The sequence below is a fragment of the Vulpes lagopus genome, chromosome 3 (genome assembly GCF_018345385.1).
Source record: "Vulpes lagopus strain Blue_001 chromosome 3, ASM1834538v1, whole genome shotgun sequence".
NCBI lineage: Eukaryota > Metazoa > Chordata > Mammalia > Carnivora > Canidae > Vulpes > Vulpes lagopus.
This window is the reverse complement of record NC_054826.1, coordinates 29,965,439-29,984,466: the sequence shown is the minus strand read 5'-3', so window position 1 is coordinate 29,984,466 and position 19,028 is coordinate 29,965,439. Positions and strand designations below refer to the sequence as shown.

The following is a 19,028-nucleotide window of genomic DNA, read 5'->3' as shown; positions in this document are numbered from 1 at the left end:
TTTATTTATTCATGAGAGACGCAGAGAGAGGCAGAGACATAGGCAGAGGGAGAAGCAGGCTCCATGCAGGAAGCCTGATGTGGGTCTCGATCTGGGGTCCCTGGACTGAAGGCAGGCGCTCAATCACTGAGCCACTCAGGTGTCCCCAAAGCAGAATAGTTTTAATGTAAGAACAAGTAATTTTTAGAACTGATTTCATATGTTAAATCATTTGACCTAACTCACAAAACAGAAAGCTGGCTCTAATATGCTCCAGTCAAAACTGTAAAGAGGATATTTCTATGAAGCAATTGTGGTAAGTAGAATTCTAATATTGCCCCCATAACTTCTGTTCCCTGGTGCTACCCCTGGGATTAGGTTCGGTCACCTAACAAGGATTAAGGGATTTTGCTGATGTAGTTAAGGTTACAGATCCCCTGACTTTTTTTTTTTTTTTTAATTTTTATTTATTTATGATAGTCACAGAGAGATAGAGAGAGAGAGGCAGAGGCACAGGCAGAGGGAGAGGGAGAAGCAGGCTCCATGCACCGAGAGCCCGACGTGGGATTCGATCCCGGGTCTCCAGGATCGCGCCCTGGGCCAAAGGCAGGCGCCAAACCGCTGCGCCACCCAGGGATCCCGATCCCCTGACTTTAAAGTAAAAAAAAAAAAGGGCATCCTGGGTGGGCCTCACTTAATCAGATGAAAGACCTTTAAGAGGGCTGAAGCCTTCCCTGAAGTCAAAGAGACTCCTCTGCTGGCCTTGAGCTGCTGGCCTTGAGTTGCAAGAAATAAATCTGCCAACAACCTGGATGAGGTTGCAGGCAGAGTCTTTCCTAATTGATCCTCCAGACATGAATACAACGAGGCTGATACCTTGATTGAAGTTTGTAAGGACCCAGCAAGGCTCCTGGGTTTGGGCTCCTGACCCATGGAAACTAAGATTGTGATTGTATTCTTAAGCCACCAAATCTGTGCTAATTTGTTATGGCAACAATAGAAAACTAATCCAGCAATACTCTGTTGTATTGAGTTTGTTCCAGGGAGAAGAAATCTCTACAAAGACATGGCATTCTAGAAATCTATAAGGAATTTAGACACTATCTAACTAAAACCACATAGCCTACCTTCCATGTTAAAAGTGAAGGAAGTGACTTACCCAAGGTCACATAGCAAGTTCAAGGCAGGACCGAGGGGAGAACTCAGGCTTCCTGCTCTGCATGCTCTTCTCAAGCTGTCTCTATCCTGTCTGAGATAGAAGCTGGGAGAAAGTAAGGAGTCAGGCTGGAGAAAGCAGTGGTAGGGAGCAAACCGATAGGAAGAATGACAGCCAGGCAGACTTCTTGGTTCTATCTTTTTACCTTGTAAAAGCCATCCAGAGCCTTGAGGCCCAGAGCCCTAGGCCACATCATGGTAGGTGGGACAGGTGAGATGGTTTCCCAAGTCCACAGACACACACACACACACACACACACACACACCCTTCAATCAAAAACAAGTCCTGTCAGAATTGCTGGTGAATGCAGTTCTACCCTTTGCATTCCATCCCTTTGATTAAAGGTTGGAATGCAGATGAATTTGGTGAAAAAGGTAATGGCTAAGCCTGTAACTTTATTCCTCGCTATGAGACCATCAGGAAAGAGGAAGAGACACTGGAATCTCACTAGCCATGGAAGATTCCACCGAGGTGGGAAAAAGGCCCGTGCACCCAGGATGAAGGACTGGACAACTTGCCTGGGTTCCAGCTCTGCTGCAGCACTGATTTTACCCAGCACAGCTCATTCTCCTTCCAGAACGCCTCCCCCCTCTACTCAGCGGCAGGGGTACTGAATACACGTTTCTTAAATCAACAGATGCCCAAGCTCTAGGAGGCTGGTGGGGCAATGGGAGTGCTTCCATGGGGGGAATACCAGGAAACCGCAGGGAATTTGCTCCTCTATGCTCATGTGACAGTGTTAAGAGCCCAGGCTCCGAGGCCAGCTGGCTTGGGTTTCAATGTGGCTTCACCACTCTCTAGCTGACCTATCTTAGGTTAAGTTATTAATCTTCCTAATGCTTCCATTTACTCAGCTGAAAACAAAAACAAAAATGGGCAAATAATAGTATCTGCCTTGAAGTGTTCGTAGGATTCCAGGAGAGAATCACACACAGCACCTGGCAGTAGTCTGACACTCGACAGATGTTCATTCCCACGATTAATGATTCCTGGCTGAAGGGACTCACCTAAGCAAACAGCCTCCCCCCGCCCCTTTCAGTTAGAATTTGCTAGCATCCCTGACTTGGCGCATGTCTTCACTTTATCAACAAAGATGACAGAGGCTTAGTCCATATGAGTGAATTTTTTTAATCAACCAACAAACCATGGTTCCACTAAAAAACCAATTTTTAAAAAATCAACCATGGTTGATTAACGTGACAGATTTCTTCAGTCCAAGCATGAAACGGGTGGCTTATCAATTCAATAAATATGGATTGCGCTGTGAATCACACCGAGCATCGAGGAGCGGGGGTGGAGATGGAGATATTTGCTCATAAGAAGCTCACTCTCTTCTGCAGGAAAAAGGCATCACTCATAATTGCTAATTGCAATATAAGGCAGACCGCTCCTACCTTGAAGGTGTAAACCACCTGCTCTTGGAGAAGAGGAAGGACATTGAAAGAGAAACGGACTGTAGTTGAGACGATCTTGATCTGCATCCTGCTTGACATTTTATTAGAGATGTGACTCAGGGCAAGTCACTTAACATCTTTAAACCTCGATCTCCTCATCTTTAAAATGCTAAGAGCATTATGTTGCCCCCTTCTTTTGTGAGGATAAAGCGAGACAATACGTATACAGCCCTGAAACATAATAGATGCTCAAAAAATGTTCATCTTCATTCCTTTGTTTTGGTCTAAGTAAATCAGAACACCTTACAAAGAAAGGGGACTTTGATACAGGCTTTGAAGAAAAGTAAGTGTTCCAATGGAAGAAATAAAGAGAAAGGCAGGATGAGTAGAGTACATACATCAACAAAACCCCAAAGCTGCTGTTTCATTCGTAAAATGGAAATAGTAATAACTAGCGGTAGTAGCTGGGGTCACTGGGATGCTGAGGGATTGGAATGAGATAATGCATGCAAAGCACTTACTTCGGACAATGCCTGGTGCATAGTAAGGGCTTCATGCGTGTTCAAATGAGCTGGGGGGCACAGCGTAGCTCCTAAATTCAAAGCATTCGGAGGCCCCACCATTAGTTTGGACACCGTGACTGCTCTGAGGCTGATCAAGGAAACCATGATCATTCGCAAAGGGCCTTTGATAGTCTGTCCCAGCTTTGATCCTCCACAGGAAAAGCACACCTGTCACATCTGAGCTGCAGCTAGCAGTTAACTTTTGAGGGATTGCCAGTGGTTATCCAACCGGTTTCACCACCAAGCAGCTCACTGAGGAAGAAGGCAATAAAATAAATGACTTCCTGCTGGCAGGAGAGCTTAATTATCCCAAAGTGGGAGAAAAAGCAGACAGAGGCAGGTGGCTTCCTGCAGGTGTGGCCTTAAGCCAGCACTGCCAGAGCTCTGAGAAGCAGCTCTGGGCACAGAGGCCAGAGAGGAGGCGAGAGCACCAGCTCTGAGTCACTGATGCCGGGCCCATCTCTTCAGGGGTCCTGCCAAATGTGAAGAATGAGGCTGACCCTCCCCACCAGGGAGTAGACTCAGGGGGCTTACCAGCATCACTCAGCTTATAGGACCTGTTCCTAAGGCTCTACCCTCAGAAGGAGCTGATACAACCAGCTGAGAAAAATGGAGCATCTAGGCCAGGCAGAGAAAGCAAGTCAAGTTCCAAGAGGCCCACTGGCCACTTACTAGCCTGGGGTCACTAACGACTTTATCCCACTTCAAGACTTTTGTGCTCGCTGTTCCCTCTTCTTAGGATGCTCTTCCCTGCAGATCTTCCTTTTCAACAACCAGTGTCTCAATGTCCAGGATCTCCTCTTAAATGTCGCCTTGGAAAAGCCTTTCCAGATCTACCTTGCTAAATCACTACCTTCGTCCAGCAGCTGCCAGATCTTGTGTTTTATGGTCTTCAGACACTTTTCACAACCTGAAATTAGCTTGTTTGTTTCTTTGTGTATGTGTTTTTATTGGCCATCCTTGCCCACTCAAATGTATGCACGGGGGCAGCAGAAGCCCCATCTCCTGTTCACTGCTATACCCCCAGCACTGCTCACAGGCCCCGCGGTACACAGTAAGTGCCCAATAAATCGAAGATCAGTGAAGGCATGAATGTGGACAGACCAGAGAACTTTAGATTTGAGCTTAGTTGGAACTTAGTTTTCCCGAAAGGATTCTTACCCCCATGATCTTAAAAATCAGAATCTGATCTCTAAAATAAAATGCATCCTCGAACTTGATCATTTTCTGGGTTCTCTGTACATTCAGGAAGGAGTATGAGGGCCTCCTCCTTTTCCCAGACCAGCCTGTACAGACCAGGCAGAGGAGAGAGGAGGACTAATATTCTCTAAGAATCCCTCTTGCTTTCTTGGGCTGGGGAGCTCAAATTCAAGTTTGGATCCCCTGTGCTCTAGAGCCTCGCACAGAGGTGAGTGCAGGGGTGGTGGAGCTGCTGGACACAGTATGAGCCTTTCCTGCTCTGATTCAGAAGAGGACAGAACTCTGTGATGATCTCAGAAGAGGATGGAGCACTGGTGAGAGGGGAGGGGATTTCTCAGGCCTACTCGAGGGTGAGGCCATCCTCACCCTCCTCCCCTTCTGTAATAGCCTCCAGCATTTACCAAGCCAAACTATCTCACTAGGGACCTCTGTTCCAAAGACAGGGGCCAGAGGACGGAACAGGCAGGACACACAACTATCAAAAATGTGAAAAGAATCAAATCAGAGGGCTTTCTCCAATCACCCAAGGTCCCAGAGGAGCGCTCTGTTCTCATCTTACCCCAGTTGGCTCCAGTTTCTCTCAAAAATCTTTAACAGTCTAAAGACTTGTTCCCTGCCTGAGTTTCTATCGGCTCTTCTGTGGCTGGAAAAATGGAAAAACACCAGGATATTTCAAAGAGACACGAAAACAGCCAGAGCTATCCAAGACTGCACGTACCCATCTGACCCAGCCAATCACAGAGTCTTAGAAACCAACAGGGAGCCAAGCAGAGAAGCCCAGGCCAAATCCACAGCATCCTGCTTAAGCCTCCACCATCCATCATGGTTATCTGCCCGTGACTAAGTGCCTGTTGTGTGCTGGGCCGACAAAGGAGGCTGTCCATGATGGTGGGCTGGTGGGCTGCCGGGGGGCGGGGGTAGTGATAGAGCTGCAAGGGCACCAGAAGGCTGTGAGTCCCTGCCAGGCTATGTGACTGGGAACGAGTCAGTCTCCTAAGACAGGCCTCATGGTGTACGGCAGGCAGGAAAGGGGCCCCTCAAAATGTCCATGTCCTGGTCTCTGGAACCATGAATATGAAAAAGGAAGCATGACTCAGAGGACAGAGTCATGAAAACAGAGGCAAAGGGACTTTACAGATGTGATTTAAAGACTCTGAGATGAGGAGATTATCTTGGACCACCAATTGGACCCAGTCTAATCACATGGGTCCTTAAAAGTGAAGAAGGCAGAAGGGTCAGAGAAATGTGGCAGGAGAAGCCCCTGACTCACCGTTGCTTACTCTGAAGGCTAAGGAAGCCAGCTGTGAGCCAAGGAGTGGCCTGGAGAAGCAGGGAATGGCCCGAGCTGACAGCCAGCAAGGAAACAGTGACCTTGGTCCTACAGTCACAGAAACTGAATTCTGCCAACAACTCAAATTAGCAGAGAACCAATCCTCCCCTGAAGACTCCAGAAAGAGACTCAGCCTACTGACCCCTTGATTTTCTTCTAGAAAGACCCATAACAGACTTCTGACTGTAGAATTGACAATAAATCTGATTTTTCTTAAGCCACTAAATTTGTGGTACTTTGGTCCAGCATTAGAATCAGACCACACAGTGTGATCCTGAGTAGTCCCTCCTTTGAACTGGGCCTCCTTTACCTGTCAGTCAATTGGAAAGAGTGGTCAAGGTGATCTCCACGAATCCAGCCAGCTCTCAAAGTCTCACTCTGCTCCCCTGGCATCCTACCTCCCTGAGAGCCCTGCGGCCAGGTCCAGGGTGGTCTTGAGTCAAAGGCCATTAAAGAAAAAATAGGAGGGAGGAAAGGGTGGAAAAGATGATTCGTGAAAAAGCCCCAAGGTATTCCCTAAAATGCCACTTGAGATGTTCAAAAAAAGCCTCCCATTTTGCCATTTGTTACTTCCTTAACCATCCCCTGGAGGAATGAAGTGGAAAACCTGGGAGAGCAAGAAAAAAAAAAAAAAAACTTCCTGATTGATTAATCGGTAGAAGCGGTCCAGAGCACTGAGTAAAGGATTCCCTAGCCTCGCAGAGATTAGGTGCAAAGTCCTGATGATCAACTATAGCCTGGGGCAGGGATTAGGAGTGGTGACAGGTATGCCAGGGACACATGTTGCCATTACTTGAAGCTGATTGGGGGAGTTTACTTTCCTTCTCCTTCCTCCACTTCATTCTCTCTGATCCCCTGTAGTCAGTTACCAGCAATTCACACACACCCAATCAGCTGGTCCGAGTCCAAACCAACAAAATAAGAAAAATTGGGGCACTTGGATGGCTTAGTGGTTGAGCATCTGCCTTTGGCTCAAGTCATGTTCCAGGAGTCCTAGGATTGAACCCTCATTGGGCTCCCCACAGGGAGCCTGCTTCTCCCTCTGCCTATGTCTCCGCCTCTCTCTGTGTCTCTCATGAATAAATAAAATCTTTAAAAAAAAAAATAAGGAAACTAGAGCTATGCACCGCTAAGCAATGTAAAGTACACAGTGTGGTTGTCAAAGCTGGTTTGCTCTTGTCCACTATGCTAGCCGGGTGTAGTTCTGGCCTGTCCCCCTGCCTGGCTACCTCTGAGCTTTTCTCCTGGATGGACACCATTCTGTTTCCTTGGTGAGTCAGGATACCAGGGTCCCTATTGATTCACTGGCCCAGTGGCTGTCAAATTCTTACTGTCCCCCAGGTCACCCTACAAGAAAGTGACAGAAGCAAGATGTGAACCCAGATCCCCGTAGTTCCAGTGAGGTTCAGAGCGTGGGCCCTGGAACCATACTGCCTGGGTGCAAACTGCAGCAGTGCCACCTACTTCCTGTGATCATGGGGAAGTTCCCTACTCTCTTTGGATCTCAGTCTCCTCAACTATAAAATGGATATAATGGTGGTCCCTACCTCATAGGATTGTGGTAAAGACTAAATGAATTAATGCATGCAAAATGCTTAGAATAATGCCTGGCTCATAGCGCTCAGTAAATGTCAAATATGATTTTTTTTTTTAAGCAGGCTCAACGTGGGGCTTAAACTCAAGACCCTGAGATCAAGACCTGAACTGAGATCAAGAGTCTGATGCTTAGCCAACTGAGCTACCCAGATGCCCCGCCAAGTCCAATCATTATTACATAATTTGGCCTGCCCAGCCCATCGGGGCAGGTGTCTGCAGGGCATGTCACACCTATTCCTACCACTGTGAGTGTGAATACACATGTCTATCTTTGATTCCACTGCCAACAGTGGCAGTGTAAGACCAATCAAGATAAAGATTCTCTTTCCGGGCAGCCTGGGTGGCTCAGCGGTTTAGCGCCGCCTTCAGCCCAGGATGTGATCCTGAAGTCTCAGGATAGAGTCCCACATCAGGCTCCTTCCATGGAGCCTGCTTCTCCCTCTGCCTGTGTCTGCCTCTCTCTCTCTCTCTCTCTCTCTCTCTCAATCTCTCTGTCTCTCATGAATAAATAAATCTTTAAAAAAGAAAAAAAGTTTTTCTTTCCTTGGAGACATTTCTTTTATTTGTAGATTTAAAACCACCAAGAAGAAACAGAAGAACATTTTTAAAAAGAAGGATCAGAACACCTGAGACCAAGTCTGTCTCTTTACCTCCTTGGCCTGTCACTTCCGGGCCCAGTATGTGACCTAACCACATCAGGTCCCCGAAGTCTCTAATTTGTTTTATGTCTCAAACACCTCACCACTGCTCAGTGATTCTTAGGTGGCCATGCCAGAGACAAGGAACCCCCAGACCTTTCATGCAGTGAAAGGTTCTGACACCCTGAGAAGTCACTATTTGGAATACTGATGGAGCATGACTTATAACCTCCATGGCATGACTCATAACCCCAGGACAGCTGGGAACAGGAGGTCCCTGCTGCGTTGGAGAAGTGCTTCTCTTTGGCTTTTTGGGTTATTACTGGGTCAAGTACATGATGTCTTGAAGCTCAGCTGGGCTGTCTTGCATGTGCTCACCGGATGGCTGACCCGCCTACGTAACCTGAAGAGCTGTATCATGCTCAAGGGTAGAGGCCCATCTGTTCCGTCCCCACTTCGTTTTACAGACACGGAGGGTGAGGTCAAGATGGGGAAAATGCTTCATCAAGGTAGCTCAGAGGGTCTCCTGACTTCTAGAGAGCAGTCCTCCCCGCTACCCCCACAGCCCCAAACCCCTTTCAGGCATTTGCAAGCCTTCCTATTTACCCACCGCAGTGGTGCCAAGGTCGTAGCAGATGTTCCAGAAATCTTTGATTCTTGAATGTCTGAGCAGCTTTCACTACGATAGCCTAGAGCTTTGAGGAATCTACAGAGAAATGGGAGACTCCCGAGGGCGCCCCCGCCGCCCCCCACCCGTGCCAGTCAGGAAGAAAAGGGTGGAGCTGCGGGAACAGGAGTCCTGCCTGGCCTCTCAAAATAACACCCTCGCACAGCTGCGCAGGTTTTTATGGTTTACACCTCTCAGTTCCTGCGCTCAGTAAACAGTGCTGAGCGCCTATGTGCCAGGCCTTGGGCCAAGTGCTGACAGGCCTCGGAGATGAGGCGCGGAGAGGCAGTCCCTACCCTCAAGGAATTCGTGGAGGGGTGGGGGGAGCAGGGGGCAAGACAACCCGCGCCTGGAACCATCAAGTCCGGAGTTAGGCGGGAGGAGGAGGAGGAGGGAGTTTGAAAGGCAGACTTCTCCCCACGATACTCTGCACACCCCCCTCCCACTGATTTCTGGACGCCAGGGATAATGTCTCCAGTTTGCAGGTGGGGAAACAGCTGGGAGGCAGGACGGCGACACTGCTGCTGACGGACCAGGGGAGCCCCCCCCCAGGGTCCCCGCGCCTGCGGGGCCGGGCTCCCCCACCGGGCTGCGGCTCCAGGAGGCCCCAGGTCCGCGGAGAAGGTGGCCGCAGCTTCGCGCGGACAGACGCGGGAAAGGGGGGCGCAGAAGTGGTGACGGGGAGGCATGGGGCGGAAAAGGTGGAAGCAGAGGGCAGTCGGCAGGACGCGGGTAGGGACCCCCCCGGCACCGAGCCCCACGCGCGACGCCCGATGGCCCCACTCACCCCGGGATCCGCAGAGCTGCTCGGCACGAGCCCGCGGCCGCCACCGCAGCGGCCCGCGGGGGCTCGGGGCACCGCGCTCCCGGGGTCTCGGCGCGGCTGCCCGGGGCCGCGGCGCTCGGCGGCTCTGGAATGCCCGGCCGCCAGGGACCGCCCCCGGAAAGCCCGCGCCCCCGGCCGCCGCCGCCCCGCCCCCGCGGCCGGGGGGGCACCCCGGGGCCCCGCTGCCCTCCCGCCCCGCCCGGCCCCGCGTCCGCCGGGAGGCCCGCGCCAGCGCTCCGGCCGTCGGGGCCCCGCTCTCCTTACCGCGGACCGAAAGGCTCGGGCTGGCGGAAAATGCGTCCTCCGCGCTCCGAAATCCTCCGCGGGCGAAGGCTGGCCGATGGGTGGGCGCGGAGGGGCGCGGAGGGGCGCGGGCCGGGCTCCCGCTCTGCAGCGTACCGAGCGCGGGAGGCTTGACCCGCGGCTTCGCACGGCGGGGCCGGTAAAACCTGCGTCCCAGCCCTGCTGCGAGGACGGACTTAGACGCCAGCGTGGAGCCGGTTGGTCGTCTGCTGTGACACGCCTCGGAGCATCCTGTTCACTTCTGTGACAACAGTGACCCGGCCCGACGCGAGATGCCGCTGGGCCGGGGAGAGCTCGATCCTACGCCCCGCGTTCCGGCCCAGCTGCCACCCAGGGCGGTGCAGCTGTGCGATCTCCTGCCGTTTCTGTGATGCACCAGGGACAGCGATTCCGGTCCTGTCTCAGTCCCCTCGGTTTTCAATCCAGCAGTCCAGCCAGCGCTCTTCAGTCCTGCTCTAAAAAAGCAGGAGCTCAGGCCTTGACCCTCAGCGTGACCTTGAGGACTCTTGAAACCCAGTTCGTGTGTCAGTTTCTTCCTGTGCCCCTAGATTTAGTGAGAACTAGGCTGTCTCCCCAGGCCTAAATCAGATATGGTTTGGGGGCTGAACTTCCCCCCTACGAGCTTTTCTGAGTCGGGGATGAGGTCAGCAGAAATGACATCTAAATCATCACTACCAGACGCCAGTTTTTAAAGAGGGGAAACAATGAGGAGGATGGAGGGGATTGACAGGAGAAATGATGTGACAAAAATTCTAGCAATTATCACCCAACAACATGTTTTAATCAAAAGAGACGTGTGGAACTTAGAAAAGCAAACGAACCAAGTACCACATAATTCTTAACAGTTTAATACAAAACTCTCAGTGGCGGGGGGGGGGGGGGGACCCAAAAAGCTAAAGAAGGACAATCTCAATTTAATACAACACGTTTCCTGGTTAGTGGAAGGGGGATTACTCTGGGTGGACACCTGATAACTCCATGTGCTGGATGTGAAGGCTGGCTCCCATCTGGGAGAATGCAGAACCCCAGGGCTGGAGCCAGCACCAGCAAGACTGTCTGCCTTTCCCAGTTTGTACTGTATCAGTATCTCTTTAATAATGATTTGCCCTGGCACCCAAAAAGTGAGCCAAAAGAGAAAATTGAATACCCTATGGGAAATGTACCCCATTAGCTCCGTCTCAGCTGCCAAGAGAGCTTTGGAAGAGAAGAATAATGGATGCTGTGTTGAAGTAGGAGGAGGGGGAAAAAACACAGTTTCAGTACCAAGCTTTGTTACAGTGAAACCCAGGGAACAACTTATATTTCACTTCCTTGGTCCTCAATTACAAGTACTCCAAAGGGAAAGCCATCAAGAATTTAAAAAAAAAAAAAAAAAGTAATACTTATGGGGAGATCCCCCTGATAGTGGGGGGATTTTGAATAAAAGAAGTCGTAACCTAACAACATTCTACCAAAATACTGCCTAAAGGAGACCCCTACTGGATACAATTCATCTCAGAAACCCTTTCTGTAAAGGTTACCTGAGTGGCTCAGTGGTTGAGTGTCCGCCTTTGGCTCAGGTTCTGATCCCAGGGTCCTGGAATGGAGTCCCACATCAGGCTCCACCCGGCCCGACCCGAGATGGGTGGGCCCCATCTGGAGGCCCCAGCATCTCCCCACAGGGAGCCTGCTTCTCCCTCTGCCTATGTCTCTGCCTTTCTGTCTCTCATGAATAAATAAATAAAAGCTTAAAAAAAAAAAAAAAGAAACCCTTTCTGTGAACAACACCTATGCAAGAATTTTCTTATTCATATATTTTTCACTTGCACAAGTACATTTATTTAGTCAGTTTTGGGAAATAATGTGGTATATTGAATTGGAAATCAGGAAACCAAAATTCTGACTCTGACTAGCTAAAAGATCATTAATGCCTCAGTTTTCTCACTTGTAAAATAGTAAAATGAGACCTATTCCTTCCATCTGATGCAATTATTGTATGTAAAGATTTCATTCATGTATTTATTCAAAACTATTCATTGAAAGTCTCATACATGTTCTAGGTACCAAGGAAAAAGATAAATTCTCTCTTTATTGTTTGACACCTAGTGAGAAAATGTTCACTGTAAATAAGTAAATAAGCAAAATGATATCAAGTAATGAAAACGTGAATAAAAAACAAGATGATGTAATAGAGTGATGGAGTACATTTTATGTTTTATCATGAAGATTGTAGTTAATCTGGATTTCCTGAATTGTTTGTATTATCAAGGATTATGTTACTTTATAATATATCAACTTAAATGTAAGTTCCAAGGTCTTTCACTATACTTTAAGAATTTAAACTGTTTTAAATTTACAGTGAGGCCAGTAAAACCTGTAAGGATTTTTTTGTAAGGAAAATTTTTTCGCTTGGATAATTTGTAAGGAAGATAGAACACAAAAACATTCATCACCAAGCATGCATATAATCACACACACACACACACACACACACACACACACACACACACACACACTCCTTTGCCTCTTATTTTTATGTTTGAGAGTGGCTAAACCTTTGGTTTATTAATGTGTAGGTTCAATTTTGCCACTTTAAGAAATGCAAATAGGATGTGTGAGGCCAGGAGAGGTTTTATAAGGTTGCTTTGTTGGTCTGCTAAATGCTTGTATATTTCAAGCCATACTTAGTTACTTGCCCACAGTTATATACTTGAGGAAATAGAAGGTAGTTACATTGCTTAAAAGATGTAATTTATGTGCTAAGAGAAAAGATCTTAATAGTTCTCACCACAAAAAAGATAAACTATGCAATGGGATGGCAGTGGTAGCTAATACTATGGTGGTAATCATATTGTGATTTATAAATGTATCATATCAACATGTTGTACACCTCAGACTCACACAATGCTAAGTGTCAATTATATCTCAATAAAGCTGGAAAAAAGAGAAATGAGTAGGATCCCATTTTATTCAATCTGATAAAAGACAAAAAATCTTTTTAAAATACACAAAATAAGATATGAACAAATGTATGAACATACCACTTTTCAAGAAGAAAAAATCTAGTCTGTAACAATGCCAATTCTCCTGAGGTAAATGTAAAACTTAAAAAATGTGATTCATATAAAGGGCCATTGAGACTATCTTAAGAATTGAAGTAGTATAGAAATATAAATATAGAATAAGATTATGAGTGCAATTTTGTTATCAAGGGGAAAAAGAGCAATTTCGTCTTGAAGTAAGAAAACTATGCTAGAATGTGAAAGATTGGCAAAAGACACATTTTGAATGGGTAAGTTGTAGAAGTTTTATGAAAAGAAAACTTTGTTTCCTTAGTTTATAATCCTTGCAAATAATAAGTCTATAAGTAAGCAATGAAATATGTTAAAATTTTAACAAAATTGGCTCTGTTTTAATGGGCTTACTCATTCGACTTTTTAAAAAGGTCTTTCTGGCAATTGTTACATTAATGCAAGAGCAGAATTTAGTTTTGTTATTCTCTATGTTAAAGTGAGAAACTAGTCTTGGAATATTCAGTTTGGTTTTTTTGTTTGTTTGTTTGTTTGTTTGTTTTTTAAGAAAGGCAAACTGCCACACGTAGCTGTAACACCTCCTTTGGATGTGCCTGGAGTTTTGGAAGCATGACTATCCTATGTTCCCTCAGAAATGGACCTTGAGAACTTGCTTGGAGGTTCTAGCAGAGATGTGCAGTTTCTCATATACCCTTGAATGGTCCTTCTCTATGGGAGAAGGTTATCCATCCTTCTCCACTGTGTTTAGCTTCTGGAGGGATGCACAAAGAGAGATGTGGGAGGAAGGGGACACCTGCATAGTCAGCCCAATCAGCCAAATTAACCCTGGTGATCAATGGGGTGACATTGTGCAACCAGATTACACTTATATTCCCAGTTTCTTCTTAATAAGAGATATGGTAAGTTATTTTTAATTTCTTTATAATCTGCCCAAATAGGAAGTATTACATATCTGATCAGAGTTACTTTCTGTGTTCTGTGCATTGTCATGCCCTTCATTACTTAAAAACAAAACAGGAGAAGTTCCTCATTTATTAAATAGCTAAAGTTCCTTATAATTGTACCTATGGTTATGTTTATTTAGTACTAGTATATTGTCACTCTGATTAATAGGCAGCCAAGCTACAACCATTCACTGTTCCCAAGCATCTATGCTTCTGTCTTAAGTTAGGGATGATTCTTCTTTGAAAATTTTTTTTCACGTTACCTTCCCAAGATCAGTTTGATAGTTTATAAAAATATAATGCGTTTTTACATATCATACCATCTTTGGTGCTTTCTAGATAGCTAAAATACCAAAGGCCTGGCCTCTCACCTTATATGTCATTCACAATTAGGAGGGATAGTGGGTAGAATTAGTTAGGTATGTTTGAAATGCTCCATATGCCTTAACTGGCTCACTACTGCTACAGGATTTGCATTATATACTAAGCCCACAAAATGGGATAAGCTATCCAATCAAAAAAGTACATTGTAACATTCCCATGTTTATTTTTAGATTTTTAGATTTTTCTGGGGGTGCCTGGGGGGCTCAGTTGACTGAACACTCAATCCTTGGTTTCAGCTCAGGTTGTGATCTCAGGGCTGTAAGATTGAGCCCCATGTCGGGCTCTGCGCTAGGCACGGAGCCTGCTTAGGATTCTCTTTCCTTCTCTCTCTGCCCCTCCCCTCCCTCTAAAAAATAAATAATAAAAAAAAAATAAAAGTAGATTTGTCTGTGTACCCATATCCACAGTACATTCTTACACTTGACGAAACACTGACAAGAACCATAACCCAATAGGATTTATTCCCCCCTCTTCTGATATGGTTGTTTAGTCTAATAAGTTAACAGAGGCTTCAGTCTAATCAAACAAGTGCTTTTTGCTTTCCTTACATGTTTTTTTTTTTTTTTTTTTGCTTTCCTTACATGTTTACCTGAAGTCTTCTCCTGCATGCTAAAGCATCTTCAACAAAGGACAGTCCCAACAAATTGTTGAGAAATATTGTACCAGGTATTCTTAACTGGAATAGATTTATAGGGCCAGGCTTCTTACCATAAGCTACCATTGTGACCGCAGGTAGATGTCTATAGACTGAACAATAGGATCAACTCAGGATTGCTAGGACTCTTTTAGTCCAGAAACAACCAACTTCATGGAAGTATACTGTTGGTCCAAAGTTTACAAGTCAAGAATTAATTACATGAGTCAAATACGTTCATGAGAGAAATATAATTGTGGCTACATGTTTTTAGAATATTGTTGGATTGTTTTTAATGCTTTGTATTTGATGTGCTTATAAGGAAGTCCTTTTTCCCTTTTTTTTTTCCTTTTCTACTTTCTTCTCTATAAGGCTCAATTTAGCAAACTCTGCTAATGCAAACTAAAAGGAAATTTTTTAAATGATATCTTGTTCCACTGACCACTCAGAATTCAAGAGTGAGCACTTTTACTGAGTCTCTAGCAAAGAAGGAAGATTGAAAGATTGAAAGAAACTGCCCTCCTCCTTACAAGGATGTAACTGGACAAATCTATCACCAAACAAAGCCATCAAAGGGTTTTATATTTGAGAAAAAAAATTCATTTAATTGGCTACAATCATGTAACCATTAAGGACCAAGAGTTATACTTCCTGTGTGTACAGTGGCCTCCCAGGAGACTGGTCTGGCAAACCTATTCCATGGCTCACAGAGTCTCAACATTATGCTGGCAAGATAGTAATGAAGTTCACCTGCTGGTAGGTCACCAACTTTAGTAAATGCTGGGGACCTTGAAAAAAGATGAAGTCTCTTACTCTTAGGGACTGCAAGCAGAGCTTGTTAGAGATTAATTTTTTAGCTTTGGTTTTCTGATATTGGAATAGATGAGCAAAGACATCAATCACTGAAAAATTAAAATATTAACACTAGAAAATATCCACTTAATAGAAAAGAAAGCAGCAAAGAAGATATAAAAACAAAAAATAAGTATAAGATATAAAAAATGAAATGGCAGATGGAAATTCAACTATATTGATGATAGTATTAAGTGTGAATGAGTGAAACAGTTCAATAAAAAGGCAAAGATTTTCAGACTAGATAAAATAAAAGCAAAATCCAATTATATCCTATGTACAAGAGGCACACTTCAGATTTAAAGACATGAATAAATTGAAAGTAAAAGGACAGAAAAGTTATATGATTCAAAGCAAACAGCCACCATAAGGAGGCTGGAGTGGATGTATTAATTAATAACAGGAAAAAAATAGACTTTTAAACAAAATGTTACTAGAAACAAGGAGGCACATATTATAATGATAAAAGAGTCAATCCATGAGGCAATTATAAACATATATGCACCTAGCAACACACACACACCATAAAGCTTGATAGAATTGAGGGGAGAAATAGACAATGTGATAATGATTTTCAGGGACTTTCATACCTCACTATCAATATTGGATAGAACAACTGGACAGATTAACAAGAAGATAGAAGAATCAAACAGTATTATACACATGCTAGATCTAAAAGGCAGATCTACCTAATGATAGAAGAATATGCATTCTCCTTCATGTACAAAGAATATTAGACCAGGTTTCAGGCCATACTGTAAGTTTCAGTAAGTATAAATCAACTGAAATCTTACCAAATATGTTCTTTAATCAGGATCACAAGTTGCCCCCAAATCCTAAACAACAACAACAAAAAAACAAAGTTGGAAAATTCTTATTTTCCAATTTCAAAACTTACAGAGCTACAATAATCAACAGTGTAGTATTGGAATAATGGTAGGTACATAGATCAATGGGAAAATAATTGAGAGTCCAGAAACAAACCCTCACATTTATGGCCAATTGATTTTCAGTGTTATTTCCAGAACAATTAAGTGGGGAAAGGACAGTCTCTCCAACAAATGGTGCTGGGACAACTGGATATTCAAGTGCCACTGAATGAAGAATACATTACACCATATACAAAAATAAATTCAAAATGAATCAAAGACAAAAATGAAAGAGTTAAAATTGTAAAACTCTTAGGAGATGTTTTCTCCTGTTTGGACTATATCTTTATGACTAAACAGTGGAATATTATTCAGCAATTAAAAAAAAGTATTGATGCACACTTCAACATGATCCTTGAAAACAGTATGCTAGGAGTACATGGGTGGCTCAGTTGGTTAAGTTCAGTTTTGGTTCAGGTCATTTTCTCAGGGTTGTAAGATCGAGCTCCATGTCCAGCTCTGGGCTGGGCATGGAGCTTGTTTAGGATTCTCTCTTCCTCTTCTTTTACCCTTCCCCCTTCTCACTCCCCTCCTCTAAAAAAATAAAATTTTTTTTTAAAAAAAGGAAAGAAAACAGCATGTTAAGTAGGGGAAGCAAGGCACAAAGGATCAATCTATTTAGATATTCCATTTATATGAAATATCAAAAACAGGCAAATCAGTAGAGATGGAAAGATTGGTGGTATCCTTTTTTTTTTTTTTTTTTTTTTTTAATTTTCACTTATCCATGATAGTCACAGAGAGAGAGAGAGAGAGGCAGAGACACAGGCAGAGGGAGAGGCAGGCTCCATGCACCCGGAGCCTGACGTGGGATTCGATCCCGGGTCTCCAGGATCGCGCCCTGGGCCAAAGGCAAGCGCCAAACTACTGCGCCACCCAGGGATCCCAATTGGTGGTATCCTAGGGCTGGGCTTGTGAGGAGGGATGGAGGGCAATATTTAAAAAGTGTGGGATTTCCCTCTGGGGTAGTGAAAACCTTCTGAAATTGATTGTGATGATCATTGCACAACTCTGTGAACATACTAAAAGCCAGTGATGATATACTTAAATGAATTGTATGCTGTGTGATTTATATCTCAATCGAGGTAAGAATTTATCTTTGGAAGGATACTGGCTATTGAAAATTCAGTCCTAGTTCTTTGTGAAGTCTCCAAACAGAAGTTAATTCTCTTGCTATAGTAGTTCTTCAGCACCATGTGTTGACCACACGATAATGAGGCTTCTATGCAAGCAAGACAGATCAAATAACCCCCCAAATATAATGAAATCAGCTGTTCTTATGATCATAGATAATTTTTGAAGTGTATTATCATAGAGGTGGAGTGACAAGAAAAATTATCCACAATGTGGAAACAAACCAAAAGGATGACCGGATGTCTTGTTAACATCAAACCAGAGCATAGCTTCACAAGCCTGCATAAAGGTCATCTGACTTTCTAGGCATGTGTATCTTTGTTTCACTTACTGTTTATTGTTAATGAACAGTCCAGACATTGTAACAACTTTGTAAAGTTAGACGCTAACCTGCAGAAAGTTTTTTTTTTTTTTAGAAAGTTTTGATAAGGTACAAATTTATTTGTTTGGCTTGGTTTGTTCAGTAGGGGTGGAAGTGATTTCTATTTATTAGCAAAGATAGTCCTCAAAGTTGTATTTTTATTGCCCTCTAGGGCATTAACCAATTTTGCATCTAACTCATCAATCTTATTCCAGCATTCTTTCTCATCCTGCTGTTTCCTTCACTAACCACCTAAGTAAAAGTTTGATGCATGCTCACTATCTGTATGTATAAAAATTATATTTTACGCATTTTATTTTTTTAAAGATTTTATTTATTTATTTATTCATGAGAGACACAGAGAGAGAGGGAGAGAGAGAGAGAGAGAGAGAGAGAGGCAGAGACACAGGCAGAGGGAGAAACAGGCACCATGCAGGGAGTCCGATGCGGGACTCGATCCCAGATCTTCAGGAAGGTGGCACTAAACCGCTGAGCCACTGGGGCTGCCCTATTTTAAGCATTTTCAAATGAGCAGGGAGCCTGATGTGGGGATTGATCCCAGGACCCCAAGATCATGACCTGAGCCGAAGTCAGATGCTTAATCAACTGAAATTTTAAAAATTGAGTTTGAATCCTCATTCTGGGAGTGACTGTGTGACCTTGGGCCAAGTATTTAATGTCTATGAGCCTCACTTTTCCCTTGTACAAAATGTTAATGGCAATGCCTTCCTCAAGGGATTTTAGTGAGGGTGAAGTAGGATTTAAGTAAAATCATGAACGCGGAAAAGCCTGTCACTGGTAAGCATTACCTATCTGTATACATGATAGGTGTGGAGCATGTATTCAATCTATGGTTTTCTCTGTGCCCAGAGGTAGATGTTTTATTGCCCTATAGAGCATTAACTAGTTTTGCATCTTATTCATCAGTCTTGTTTAAGCATTCTTTACCATCTTATTGGTTGACTGATGGTATTTACAATTCTTCCCTTCCTGCATTTTCAATAAATTAAGACACTGCACATCCAAAATTAAAGATTGTTTAAGCAACCCCTCTTTTACATATGGGG

General features: G+C 44.5%; 1 protein-coding gene across 13 annotated transcripts in view; it reads right to left on the bottom strand.

Moving 5' to 3' along the window:
- SMIM3 (small integral membrane protein 3) overlaps positions 1-19,028 on the bottom strand; it is a 46,640-nt gene that overhangs the window by 9,833 nt on the left and 17,779 nt on the right. For 6 of the 13 annotated variants that reach the window (XR_005986709.1, XR_005986710.1, XR_005986712.1 and 3 more), the window contains exons 5-6: positions 16,332-16,373; positions 9,678-10,167 (exon numbers count right to left, since the gene is read on the bottom strand). The gene's annotated coding sequence lies outside the window, so the exon portion shown is untranslated. The other 7 variants (XM_041747850.1, XM_041747849.1, XM_041747848.1 and 4 more) reach the window with 6 other exon arrangements.